The 15298-nt window shown below is 35.9% G+C and overlaps 1 protein-coding gene across 3 annotated transcripts in view; it reads right to left on the bottom strand.

The window, feature by feature from the left end:
- The window catches only part of thsd7ba (thrombospondin, type I, domain containing 7Ba), a 204651-nt gene that overhangs the window by 168303 nt on the left and 21050 nt on the right, over positions 1-15298 (bottom strand). The window contains exon 1 of one of the 3 annotated variants that reach the window (XM_028024090.1): positions 4289-4354. The exons of the other annotated variants lie outside the window; for them this stretch is intronic. The gene's annotated coding sequence lies outside the window, so the exon portion shown is untranslated. Of the gene's footprint in view, positions 1-4288; positions 4355-15298 lie in introns of those variants that run through there. 3 annotated transcript variants of the gene reach the window in all.

The following is a 15298-nucleotide window of genomic DNA, read 5'->3' as shown; positions in this document are numbered from 1 at the left end:
AAAAGAATAGTTGTTTACTTTGGAATATACATAGAAAAAATTTGTTGTGGTGTAAAATATATATTTAATTTAGAAAATGAAAGAGAAGTTGAAAAAAGGTTTACAAGTAAAAAGTACTTCAATAAGACCATAATAACTTAGGCGATGCAACCAAATTTCAATGATCTAATCAAATTTTCTATACGCTACTTCTTTACTGTCAGGAAATGCGGCTATGTGACTCCAATCGATTGTATCTACCCACAAAAGGTCATTTAAGAGCTCATTTGGTTGGTCGGGGGTCATAATCGCTAATATCTCATAAGAGTTGAGTTATCCTCAACAAGTTCAGAACAATAATCAGAGAAAATCAGGTGAACAGAAGATACGTACTAAAATGAAACTATGTGTGAGATTTAGACATTTTATTTATCCTAATAACTTATGAATTACATAACTACAAATAAAATTAATAGACAATAATTTAAGTACATGGGGTTCAATGGCAATTCGTTGAAACTAACTATAGTTACAAAGGGGCAAGTTAACCTCTAGAGTAACTCCAAAGAACCATTGAGTACATCCTGACATGGATGAATCAAACTGCAAGATGGTGGGAAAAAATACAGCTCATTCTCACTTAAACTAAACTACAATTTATCAGAGGATCTCTAATTTCTCCAGTTAATAAAAAAAAAAAAAATTCTTTGCACTATCCAACAAGCGCATTAATCACTGTGACTATTTGAGAAAAGTTAAAGGAAACCATCAAATCATCATTAAAGGAAACCAAAAAAAAAACTTTTGACTGAACATCAGTTTAATTCACGCAGACAATCAATGTTTGACATTTCCACCTTAAAAGATGAGTCTAAAGCTCTCCAGTTCACAATTTGAGGGAATTAGCGGAAGCACAGTGGAGCTGTGTTTTAAGGAGGGCTTGATATATAATTCTGCTAAGAGATAAGATCTCTCAGCACTGAAGGAGCCGTGCACCATCTGAGAGACTGGATGATAAGTTTGTTGTTTCAAAGATTATGATAGTATATCCATGAATATGTAGAAGAAAGCCTGTTTAGCTCATTTTACTGGGAACTATGGTTTCAGGCAGAAAGAGCACTGAGATAAACAACTTCCTGTATTGACTGATGAATGCCTCATTGAGCCAGCTCACTTTAAGAGAATAAATACTTCAGAAAGGTTTAATATGTGTCAGGAAGAGAGACTTAACTAGGAGTTACACACTTATATTTCCCACTAAATGCAGATAAAATGAGATGATTTCTTTAAAATAATGACAAATCCTGAAATAGCACAAATGATTTGCCGGGTACCACAGTGAATTTAAATAGAAATTATTTTAAAAGCAGTGTCTGACCCGGATGTTGATATGCTCTACAAGAAAAGAAAAAAAAAAGACATCACTGCAAGTTGCTCATCACTCAAGAGTGTCAGTATCATCCAATGCTGATGAGCAGGAAATGGAGAAGATAGAAACCAATTTGTCACTCGCTATGGGTGTTTATGTAGAGGCGTAGCAAGAAAGAGAATAAGTACTCTGTTTGGCAAAGACAATTAGGCTCTTTTCTGTGTGATCAAAATCCACCGAGCTGTATTCGTTTCTCAAACATATTAGAAGAAAACACAATAATTTGAGAAGTTTGTAGTGATTGCATCAAAATCTTCATGTCTTACATGACTTAAAAAACAAAAGCCGGCTACACCCACTTTAGCACATTATGAAGAAATTCTTCCTAAGAAAATGAGATTGTGATGCTGATAAAGATTTTTTTATATCAGTTCCTCAGGACTAGAACTAGTTTTTACTACACTAATCAACTTTATATATTGTAATTAAGAGTTTTTATTTATATTGTCACTAAGGTAACGGTTTACAATGTGTGTTGGTAATTCTACCATATCAGTTGTCTCTTACAAATTCATTATAAAATAAAATCTAAGATTTTATGGGATAGATTAACAGTTGGTAACTCATAACTGTGATGTGTGAGAAAATCATAAATTTTTAATCAATCAAGCTGAATCAAAACTGTAGAAACACCTTTATCTGCAATAACAGCTGCAAGACTATTGGGGTTGTTCTCTAATGCATTTGCAGACTGAAAATTTTCAGATGCATCATGTTAAAGTGAAGCTAGGAAATGCTGTATAAAGTTGCCTCTAAAAAAAGCTGGTCAGAATTTATTCGTTGTGCTTTGTACATTTTGGTCCGGATGTGACGGTCAAATGCACCCTTCCCCTGCATTTGAGCAAGTCCCAAAAACTGAACGACAAAATTAAGGCAAAATCAAAGGAAATACCAGAGGTTATTGGAGTGAAAGTCAACATATTAAATCAAGAAAACAAACTGAGCCTATCATTCTCCTATTCAGTCAAATGTTGGAAGGGTATTACATTGATTGAGGTTCACTGTCTTGTTACTCTTTTAGTGTTATTCAGATTTTGAAAGAAGATAGAACTCTAGTCAGAAAAGAAAAAAAAAAAAACAATGAGGCCAGTCACATTAAATTACTCTGAGACAAGAACAAAATCTCCAACACTGTCTTCAAATGTAATCTATTGATCTATGGCCTGGGGTGTGCCAGGCCGCCAACAGACATTTCTCATCCTCACCTTCTTCATTACATTTGTAATTTTTTTTCTTTCATTCACAGAGTACTGTGCAAAAGTTTCAAATTCTATGCTATCTCGTTGTCAAAAATGGACACAAATAGGCGTTTAGGTTGAGTTTAAATTCAGAACAACTGTCATACAGGAGACAAGAGTTTTTTCTTCTGTCTGTCAGTAACAGCATTGGTAGACTTTTACCTTAGTACAGAAATCTTTTCTCTTTTAGGTGCTCATCCCCTATCTACTAAATGTGCAAACATGGTTTAGTTTTTAAAAGAACCTAGGACAGACGCACATAATCTAAGTTGCAATTAGAGTGGCCTACTAGTGGCCTGCTGTCCTAACAAGTGTGTTTATGTATTGCGTGAACAAAAGAAATCCATATTTCACAACTGTTTTGCATTATTCACCAAGCAGGACATCACAAATTAAATGCTGATGCAAACATAGCATTAATTCAGCAGATCAGAACAACTGTCACCTACTTTAGGCTCTGCCTTTCTCATGCCTCATTCTAAGGAGTTGGGTTATCCTGAGCTAACTCTGTAGTTATATATAGGTTTAGGCTGCTGGGGGAGAAACATACCACTTTTCCATACATCCTTCTTAAAGTGATCTGTAAAAAAATGAACTGAATTGAATTTTGCATTAGGTTACAATTCTGTATTCAGCCACAAACACCAGATGCAGTCAAGTTGTCAAAAAGATTATTTTAAGATTAAAATAACATTAGCTGACCTGATAAGGCTTAAAAAATGTTTTAAGAACAACATGTCTGAAATTAGTAATGCTGCTAGGAATGCTTTTGTAACATTTGGTGAAAAATAAATCTTGCCTGGATTGATGTGCCAATAGTCTGGTGTAAAGACTGTGGTGGAAAATTGGACCAAATATACAGTAGAAAAATGACTACAATTCCACAAAAATATAACAAATTTCATATAGCAAAATAACAAAGGGTTAGATGAGCTAAAAGTAAAATATATGTAATAGCTTGCAAAATATCCAGTATTTTATCATTTAATAGGTGCAAACAGCCAACACTGAATCAAACTAAATCAGTTTGTTATTTCAGGTGCCTAAATAACCTAAAATAACTAACACATTGGCATAGGATGAAATAACATTTATTGCAGAAATCCAAAAGACTTAACCAAGTTCTGCTGGAACCACAACACCAAGTAATGCCCTGGATTTATCTGACTATTAGAAGCTCAACAAAATCTTCAAATATGACTGTCCATAGATCTGAGTCAGAAAACAGGACTTCAGCTCCTACAACACCACATCAGAATGGCCAATTGGCCATTTGACCTCGCAAACATCATGATATCAAGCAAACATTAACGTTGCAACAGAAACTCAAATTAGGCAACAAACAATTAGCATCATAATTATTAACAACAATAAAAAAAACATATAGATTTTTTTTATTTGTACATTTTAGTTATGTACAAATGTAAAATGTACATTTTAGGAACATTTATCCAGAGCAGCATCATGCTAACCAGAGCAATATAAGTATCAAATAAACCACAGCAACGTTCATACTGATTATCAGCGAAAAACAAATGACGGCAGTGATAAGTAGATAAACTAAACAAGGTAAAACACGAGCAGAGAAATATGTTAGCTAAAACTTAACGAAACACGCGGAGGAACAAAAGCTATAGCTTACCGATCGTATGTGAAATCCCTCGACCACCGTCGTCGCCATTATCAACTTTATCACAGGCGGTTACTTTTTCTCCCTCTCCACATCCGGGAGGGCCGCGCCGCAGCGCCCCCTATGGACAAGCCGCCACTGCGCACACGAATGTGACTTATCCAACCCACTCTATTCTGCCGCCAGGACAATGCACATAATTATTAACTTAATTTCTAACCATATATTAAACTATTTGTATTAAGTAATGGTTTAAAAATGGTTTTAATTGTACATATGTTCGGTTTCCAAATTCTTTTAAATTCAATGTGTCAATAATAATTTTGTATCAGTGTTACCACAGCCGAACAATAAATGCTTCTCCTCTAATCTTTTGATCAGCGGGCACTGCCCGTCACCTAGCAATGAAAACCGAGCCCAGCTCCTCACCTAGCAACCCAAGAACAGCTCTCCAAGCACTTTGGGTCAGCTGGTTTTACAGCTGTAAGCGCTGTACAACTGGTGCTGGAAAAGATAAATGTTTTATTGTTTTCTTACCATTCAGAAACCCCTGCCATCTGGCAAATCACTGTCCTCTTTAGAAGTTTTAAATATAAAACTATAAAACTGGGGCAACCATAGTTTTAACTTCAGCTTCCTCTTGTCACATGCCCTGTTCAAGGCACTTGACCCTAAGTTGTGCATATTGGTGCATAAATGTGTGTCCGAATGGATGAATGTGACTCTAGTGTAAAGTGCTTTGAGTGGTCAAAATGACTGGAAAAGAACTAAATAAGTTCAGTCCATTTACAATGCAGCAGCTGTAAATTCTTTATGCATACATTTTGTTATGTACAAACCTTGTAAAATATTTAAATGTTTGAGGTCAGTGCAATAGTATCTACTTTTGAGCTACATGTTTTCTGCCAAACCGGCAGATGATGTAGCTCAAAAGTTTTCTCAAACTCTGAATATCATACATATCAGTGTGGTAACCCTAATACTAAAGTATGTCACACCTGGCTTTTAAGAATGCTTGTGCCATTTGCTGGCAATATATTTCCTTGTGATAAAGAGCCAGGAGGGCATTGGCAGAAGATGTCTTACATATAATTTAATTCTGTTGACATAAATTTTTAAGCTGGGTCATGTTCCTCATGCTTCTAAAATCATACTAAGTATTCAGGCTGATGGGAAAAGTAGGACTCCTACATCAGACTTGGATATGACATCATGGTGATCCAACAGCATGGAATACAGCAAAATATGGAACAAGCACGCATAATCTACATCTCTAATTCAGCACTCATTGGGGGTGATCCGCAACATCATAATTCTTTAACATCGCTTCGCTCTCAGGATAAACCAGATTTTCAACTGATCTTTTTTACGAAAGCAAGTCTTTGTATAGAGAAATGCTTGTGATGCCGGTTATAGAAGACAAAATCTGTTTCAGCAAGCCAAACAATGTCAGCACTGGGTTTATTGTGTTCAGAAGCAACGTGGTTTTCTGATTCATGAGAATGACTTTCTGATCTCCTGCCAGTAAACCAGAAAATCTTGGATCCCCCAACTGGAAGTAAAAATTGGAGGATAATTCACAACTCTTTAAGGTGTGAGCATTAAGATGAAAAATTGTGCTATAGTGCAGGTGCTGGAAATGTGATAATAAAATGTGATAAATGTGATATTGTTCAAAAGAGTTTATAAATACAAATCTGTAAAAGTATCTGGTGGAAGAATAAAAATTAAGTTCCAAGCACATTTTTGAAAGAAAGAATTGTGTCAGATCATCAATGCTTAAGTATCTCCTTTGAAGCTACACAACCATGTTATACACACACACACACACACACACCCACACACACACACACCCACACACACACACACACACACACACACACACACACACACACACGCACACACACACACACACACACACACACACATACACACAGAAAGATAGTTAAATGTCAGGAGCACACAAATTAATAACTTAAAAAACAAATATTCTCCAATATATGGCTTCAATGAAAAGTTAAACTGGTCAAATACTCGACAAATTGGAAAAATAAAAATACATCCAAGAATGTGCATGGCAGTCAGTGAAGTGAATATCTGAAGGAGATGTAAAAATGAAAATCTGGCATAAAAAACAAATAAATCTGCACAATTATTTGTGTATTGGTTGCTCACTCTTTGGTTCACATTGATAATGATTAAATATGACATATGATATATGATATATTTTCCACAAAAATAGCTGTCCTGTCTTCTACCCCATTGGACAACTGTCAGATTTTATGTTGTTGTGATTGTGACCAACATAATCTCAATAACTCACAAGTCGAAAATGCTGGTTGAAGAATAGATTTCATCCCATAGCAATGTGCTACCACACATAAGAAGGATTTGACAGGCTTCTGCGGTTGTTTACAGTTATCACACACAACACTGAAAACCCTGTTTTGATGTGGTTAAATTGTTAACCATTTAATTGCAAATATTTAAACAAATGTTTATAGTGTAGACTGTGAACCTATTATGTGTCTATGTGATGAGATAGTTATGCAGTTATCCACATTTAAAGGAAGTGTTAACTTCATACCTTTGAGAGTTCAGGAGGAATTAAAAATAAACAGGAACTAATGTCCATTTACTTCCTTTTACACTCCTTGAAAAAGAAAAAGATCAGTCTTATGATTTCTTTTTTTAAATATTATATAATTTATAGATCATAACTGATGATATATTTTGATGATATAGCTTCTTTTGTCACACTAACATGATGGCTTCACTGTTTGTTTGTGTTTATAAGCTCGTATATTTGAAATAAAGCATTGGTTGATAGATTCATTGACTCATTCATTTAATTTGTTCATTTATACATCCACAAGCTTCTGACATTCAATTTTGCTGGAAAACAAAACAAAGGAGAGGGATAAAGGTGCAGTTCCCTTCATTGACCTCCCATTCCCATGTAGATATACAAGAAAAGATTCAGGGGTTAAATGGTTTTGCAATATGACTCATTGACTCTGTATGACTTAAGGGTGTTTTTAACCAGACGGTAAAAACACTCTTGCCTCCCTGCATGCCATGGCAGAATCTATGGTTTCACACTTAGTGCTGAAATATCAATACCCTAACTGGGTTGTACACTGATAAATCTATAGTGGTGTCCATTGTGCTGATCTAGCAGTCATTTTTGTTGCTGTGCCATCTTTTACTGCCAACCTTCCAACAGCCTCAGCTCTGATCTTATTCTCTAAACTATCTACTATAAACATACTTTCCAAAAAATGTGAGGCCTGACTTGTTTTACTGCTTGTTATTGTTGGGTGTAGTGTTGAAGAAAAACATAAAATTTCTCAATTAGACCAACAGATGTCTTTACTCTGACAGAGCCGATGTTGTTTTAAAGGATCAAATCCCAGGCTGATGCTGCGTAATGCTTTGTACTTAATGAGAATGTCCTTATCTGGTCCCAAGCATTGGATCCTGATCAAGCATTAATTTAGTTATTGGCATCAGCGCTCTTTATTACACTCATGTTCAATATATGATCGGATGAGCCTTTTCTTGTCAGATTAAAAGAATGTTTTGAAGATAACAACTTTAAGCAGGTGTTAAATATAGCTTTCATTAGGCCCACATGTCTGTATTAGAAATGTGTATTGTTGGTTTCATGTAATGTTCTAATCTTACATGGCAGAAAATCATCATAATTAATAAAGAAAGGTTTAAAGGGTGGTATTATGTATTTTCTTGGAATATAGTCTCATTTTATAGCACAATGAAGTAACAGCGTTACCTTGCAATTCCGCTAGGTGTTTCCTAATTGCTGCTGCTGCTAGTATGGTGGAGTTTAATGGGGAAGACGTGGGGGAAGGGTGAACTGTGAGACAGAAGGTCAGCTGCGGCTGCAGCCTATTTACACAAAACATGACTTTTGCAGAAATAAGTGGTGAGAACAAACATTTAGGCACCACTGAATTGCTGCCAGGGGAGAGTCAGGGATTCAGGTACGTTTTAATAAGGGAATAATATGACAACATGGTATAAAGCTCAAAAAAGTTGATTTTAGATAATACCTCCTCTTTAAAAACCTCAGTCTGTGTGTAATTAATCTATATAAAGTTTCAGTTAATGCATTGAGTTACTGAAATAAGTTAACTTTGTAATAATAGTCTAATTTGTTGAATCCTACTGCAAGCCTAAATCCCAAAGATTGTGATCATTGTACTGTTTATGATGATCCCCTGCAAGCTGTTAAGCCACTAGTTTATACAAGTCAGTCTTTCTTTAGATGTACTTCAACTGGAATCAGGCAATTTTCAGCATCATCAGTTCAAACTTGTCATTTCTGTTCAATGGAACAATAATCATTATCCATGTGGTTTTGTTTACTAAATATTATCTGCTTGCACAAAACTACAATGTGAAAGCAAACCACACTAAACAAAAAATAAAATAAAATAAAATTCACTTTTTGTCCGGACCAATCCAGCAGACCAAAAGATTTTCTGATCTGAATATTCCCTATTATCACAACACACCCTGACCACTTTTAACTGCATAACCATCTGTTCAGTTTTGGAAATGTTTAGACTACATTACTATCAACTAACTTTTAAACTTGTGACCATTGCTGCTGAATTGAAGACTAAAATTGTACCATCATATTTTCCTGAATTTTAACCGAAGCAAATGTAGCATAAGCATCAATCACACACATTAAAGGATCACCAGACAGCTAGATGGATGCTTGGAGTGAACAGCTCTCAATATGGCTTTTCTCTAGTCTGTCCCTGTAGTCTGTAATTTATCACAGAAGGTAAAAACACCCTTGTCTCCCTGCAGCAGTCTGCACAGTTGGGCAGATTTACTCTGCCAAACTAGCCAGACTGGACTGAAACTTGACAGCTAACTTTCACAGAAGGTGAACAAACCATCCTTGCAGTGAAAAAGGAGACAAAGACAGAGTTTGCTGAAGGTATCTAAGATTCAAAAATATAAGTGATTTGTACAGAGTTGCCTGAGGTTAGGAGGTGTCAATGGCAATTTATGTCTTAAAGTCTTTCTCAGTAAACATACAGAACAATGTCAACATCAGACTGTATTTCTTATTAATGACATCACCCCATTGTTAAAGGTTAAGCACTGAATTTTGGTAGCATGATTCATGACATTAGTTCTTTATTCTAAGACAACAAAAAGACTTTGTTGCAATTATATTAAGACAGGAATAATTAAAAGTATGCACACTTAAGCTCTGCAAGACCAGTTTTTACATCCTGCTCATACAACATGGTCAAAGTATGTTTCAAAGCTTCTTATGCAACAAGAGCTGAAGAGCAACAAATGTAAACAATAAAATTTGCAATAGTCCAGATGTCTGATAAGAAATTAAAATGTAGCTCATTCAATGCATCAGGAAATGTTGTTCAATAAAGTGGAATTCATCTGCCAAAGCAGCTGGAGAGAAACTGTGCAGTGGTGTACCTTGGGAGGTTTTTGAAAGCATAGAATCCTCCTCGTGGTTTTTGAATGTTGAATCTTTTGGGTTTAGTGATCTAAATTTCATATTAACCAAAAACTCATTATGCCCATGCAGTAAGATTCAAGTTCTTCAATGAATAAGTTAGACCTCCTAGAAAAAAGAAATTAGGTTCTACTCATTAATCAGGTTGGCACTAATGCAGGTTGAGAGAGAGCATTGCCAAAAAGGAAGTGTGAAACAGTCTATGCAGTCATACAAATTACTTCAGATTTTGTATTTTGGTAAAACCCACATATTTCAAAACATAAAACAATTTTTACTATTAAAAGTAACCAGATTAAGTTAAAAGAAGGAGGGTACTATGTACGTTTGTCATTTTATAATGGCTTTCCCACAACAAAAACACACTTGGAGATTTGCTTTGATTCTTTCATGGATCTCCAATCTATAGACCCTTGCTCATACAATGTCCTGTCTATTTAAATAATGTTCCTCCTTGGAGCTGAAATCTCCAAGCCGACGCCTTCCCCACTCAAATCCACTAGACTAGCGGCTAGCAAACATCTGCTGATGTATCTAACGCTCCTAAGAACGGTTGTTAATGGCATCTTGGAGGACCACTGTTGTAGAAATGTGCTGAAGGTGGACTATCAGAAAGAGTAGGAGCTTCTTAAAGAGTTCAAGACTTAAAAATGCTAAATCCAGTTTCTTTAAAGTTGTTTTTGATATATGCTGCATTTTTATAACAACTGAAGGTAAGGTAGTTATTATGCTATAAAATGGGACTATGTATCTGGAAAATACATAATACCCTCCACCCTTTTAATATTTTGCTAATTAAGTGAACAAAAGCTATTCAAACCAACCTGATGCTAAAATATAAGTTCCTTCCTTGTTAAATCATTACCTCTGACTCTCCATGTATGTTTTTGGCAGTGGTCTACTTTGTGTCTTTAGGACCTAAAGGGCATGCTCCAGACCTATCCATTCTTTGTTCCCACCCATTTATCCCTGCAGGGTGACTAGGGGTTGGTGACTATCTCCAACAACCATTGGGCGATAGACAGGGTACTTGCTCTAATTGAAACCAGAAATTCTGCTCTGTACAGAAAGTAAAATGTCAACACTAGCCCCCCAGTCACCTTAAAAAGGATTAACCCAACATAAAAGGGATATGTGGATATATCAACTGTTAGTTTAACATACCGGTATATCCAAGAAACCACCATGAGACTTGTTTTTGCATTACATTTCTAATGCTAATTCTTGCAAATTAGAGATAGAGCATCCTGTTTTAAACCAACCCAAACCTTTGAAATGTGAACATTTTGCATAAGAGCTCTGTGAAATCAGTTTCAGCCTTGGAGCGTAACCTCAGAGAGGAGCTGAAAAATGTCTAAGTATATTGTATATAGAAACACACGGGCTGTGCATCAACAGAGTGCTCCATCTGACCTTCCCTGCTGTTGAGCCCATTACACTTCAATTAACGACAGCATCCTGCTGCGACCAGAAGGAACAGCTGTGCAGCCCACATGGTGGTAATTCAATGAGAGCTACAGACAGGGGGACATAAAACTTGATCTACCAATCAGACACACCTACACACAAGGGGAAACAAATTTACTCTGCTGCACTATAAGCTTTTAGAGGGAAGTATGAAAAGTATGGCACAGGCACTAAGATACTCCAACAGTGTACAGGATCGCATAGGAAATATGCTGAGCTACACGGTAAAAGTAATTTAATTCCACATGCCACAAAAAAACCTGATTAGTGGCTATGTGCTTACCTAATGGATCCTAACAGTTCATGTTAGCTTCACAGGGATTCTCTATCATTGATGGAGGAATTGCTGACTATAATCTAATTCTTTAACACACTCTGATCCATCTACTTTTACCACTGCAATATGATTTATTCAGTCTGGAAATAATTGAATGAAATGGGACAGGAGGAGCATGCGGTTTGAAGAACAGATGCAAATACTGCATGCAAGCAGTATTTGCATCTGCTTGCATACAGATATAAATACTGGATAGTAAATAATATTACAGGCTTTTGGGGGAGAATGGCTAGATGACTTAAATTATTTCATTAATTAAATGGATCATTAAAGCAAGGTTTAGGAATGCAGTTGGTAGAACTGTTGCCTTGCAGCAAGAAAGTACCGGGCTCAAATACGGGCCTTGGGTGTTTCTGCATGAAATGTGCATGTTCTCCCTTTCCATGTATGGGTTCTGTCTGGGATCTCCAGCTTCCTCCCACAGTCCAAAAATGGCTGTCAGGCTAATTCATCTTTCTAAATTGTCCTTAGGTGTGAGTGAGTTTGTGTGCACATGCTTGTTTGTCCTGTGTGTTTCTGTGTTGCCCTGCGATGGATTGAACACCAGCCCACTGCCAAGATAAACAGGTATTTATACCAAGCAGTAGCTGCCATAGCATTTCCATGTTTGAGGTGCACTAAAGGAAAATAAACTTTCTAATTAAAACGTTACAAATCATTTTTGTTTTTGTGCGTCATTGTGACCAGGAGAAATATTATTACCTTTGCATTATTGGCAATATTTCATTGTGCTTAATTATTTATTTATTATTTATAGATAGAAATAAATTACACAACTAATTCATTAGCAATGAGCAATTTGGGAGTTTTCATCTGCATAGTAAAGCTACAAAGGCTAATTATTTCATAACCCTTAACAATGCCATTGCCTGTCATTAAGATAGATGTTATGAGGTATTATTGCATGATGCTTTATCAGTGCGTGTAATTATTAAAATATATAGACTCAGCAAAGTATTAAACACAAGTTATGAAGATTTATCACACCTGACTTTAAAACCTATATTTTGTAGTCCAAAAAGTCACCTTGAAACCTCATGCTCATTGATGCAAAGCTACACCAAATCTTGACAACGTAATTAACATGAAAAATGTGAAACAGTACGATTGTACAGACAAGGTTTCCCGAAGCGCCTAACAATGCCACACCTTATCTGTAGCTTCACCAGGATGCTTGGAGAGTGTAATTACACCAGCCTCCTCCAGCCTGGCACAGCGCTACTGGCCTGATTTAATCTCACCTTGGCTTGACCTCTTCAACCTGGGGTGACTGCAACAACTCCCTACATGGCAACCAAGAACAATGCATTAGTTAATCAACTGATTAAAGCTCCAGATAAAAGTGTCCAGATCCCATTAGTGCTGGAAATAACTCCCCAGTCTTGACAGTTAGTTTTACTGTTAGTAAAGATATAATGTTGCATTCTAAAGCACAGTAGCGCTTAGGTTGTAAACAAACAATTTCCTTCGAATGCAAACTTTGCAGAATTTGTTCAGATGGCAGATTAAAAGAAGAAACTTTCTTCTTTGTTTTTCCTATCTGCTCTTTTCCCGATTACAATTACGTTCTTTTTCACAATTTGCGTTTCAAAGCAGAAATTTTTGGAGCTCATCTTGATGTTCTTTAAATTGTTATTTAGAAAACATAATAAGGAAGACTGTTTTATGTTTGTGCCCTTGCCACATCGTTTTTAGATTCATATTTAAATGCTTTGTGCTAAACGTTAACATAAGTAATTCTGTTTTGTTGCTCTTTGCCAAAAAACTTGTGGCACGTTTTGAAATGTACTGTCAATGTGTGTCACTCTTTAAAACGATCCTATATATTTCTAAAATGTGCATCATTTGTGTATTTCCCCATGAAAATGCCTCCCTGATTCTCCAGCATGTGATTGCTCGTACTGCTGTCTACTGCAGGCAATGTGCTGCCAACTTAAAACTAGTCTATCATATTCACACTTTCACACACATTGATGCAGAACATCCCAGTCCGCACAGCTTCCAAGCAAACAAAAAAAAAAAGTGTCCAATTACAAATCTTGAATAAGCAACAAATTTTAAAATGAATTTCAAGCAACAAATTAATTCCAGAAAAGGTGGATGATTTAGCCTGTAAATGAAAGCTCAGAGAAAACAGGGTTTGTAGGACGCTAACAGCATGCAGCTTGTCTCCGTCTCGTCATTGTGCCACACAGGAAAGATACATCTCTGTCTCTTCAGGAACTGTAATGTATTCAGGACCTTCAGTGGCAGATCGTCAAGACGACTTCTTAACAACTGTCAAATTTAAATAATCACATCTGAAACAGGAAATGGAGTCTTGGATCAACACACAGCAGACAGTCACTGCTGCACTGAATAATGCATACCTCATAAAAACAATGTGGCTCAGACATGTGAGACGGAGTAGAGGAGGGCAGTGCCTGTTGTGAATTAGGTAGTAATTGAAATCTTGACAAGTAACACGGCTATCAATACAGCACACACAGGTCTAAAATACAGGCACTGTAAATCAGCAGCAATAAAAATGATTTATGCTGCCATTTGCAATGTTGCATTCTTCATTAGAATGTAATAAAAGTTGCTAATTAAAATGAAATGCTGTCAAGTTTTGGTAGATAATTTACTTTCTATAATTTTTTATAACTTTTGAGTAAAATCAAATTAAGCTACAAGCAAAACTGTGTAAGAATTGCAGATTGTAACATATTGTAAAAGACAAGAATCAGAATTCAAAGATGAAAAAAAAAATCTTTCTTGTGAAATGTTCTATTGGAGTTTTATTACTAAAAAGATTTTAAGCTCTGCCCTGAATAAATCAGCTCTTTAGTGGGACTCACAATACCTGTTTCTTTTTGTCCCGATTCAGTGTGAGGAGCAATAAGGCAAAAATACATTTGTAGTACTCAGAACTACAAGTGTAGTCTTTGCAAACTATCCTACATCTGCACACTTATACAGCTCTGGAAAAAATTAAGAGACCACTTTAAATTATCAGTTTCTCTGATTTAACTTTTTTTTTAGGTATGTTGAGTAAAATGAACATTGCTCTTTTATTCTATGAACCATTGACAACCTGTCTTGGAAATTACAAGGAAAAATTTAGTATTTATTTGCAGAAAATGAGAAATGGTCAAAATAACAAAAAGATGCAGTGATTTCAGACCGCAAAGAATACAAGTTTATATTGATTTAGAAACAACAATACTGATATTTTAACTCAGGGAGAGTTCAGAAATCAATATTTGGTGCAATAATCAAGAGGTTTTCAGTGGGGTTCAGTGCAGTGGGCTCTTCATTTTTGGTTCACTGACTACTTGATGCATCCGGAAGAGGCCACACTTTTGGAGACATCATACATGTTCTGGCTAATATTTGTCCTTGTGGTGCTGTTTTATTCTAATGTAAGAAGGGCCTTCCTTAGAAGAATTAATTTCTTACTCTGAACTACTGTTAGGACTAGAAAAAAGCTACCAAAGGTTATGGGTTCTTTCACAGTTTCACAAAAAAGTTGCAAAAGATCAAGAGGTTGCAGTTTGGTGTGACAGAAATTACATTTCCATATAAACATGCAAATTATAGTGAGCAGTGCTGACATTCATTAAATATGAGCCTCTCAGAGAATAGTTCTGCTCTGTGTGCCTAGATTAGCTGTTTACCTCTTTATGAGTGATGTCTTTGAGCAGCTTTTAGA

The sequence above is a fragment of the Xiphophorus couchianus genome, chromosome 7, assembly GCF_001444195.1.
Source record: "Xiphophorus couchianus chromosome 7, X_couchianus-1.0, whole genome shotgun sequence".
Lineage (NCBI taxonomy): Eukaryota > Metazoa > Chordata > Actinopteri > Cyprinodontiformes > Poeciliidae > Xiphophorus > Xiphophorus couchianus.
This window is presented reverse-complemented; position numbering and strand designations above follow the sequence as displayed.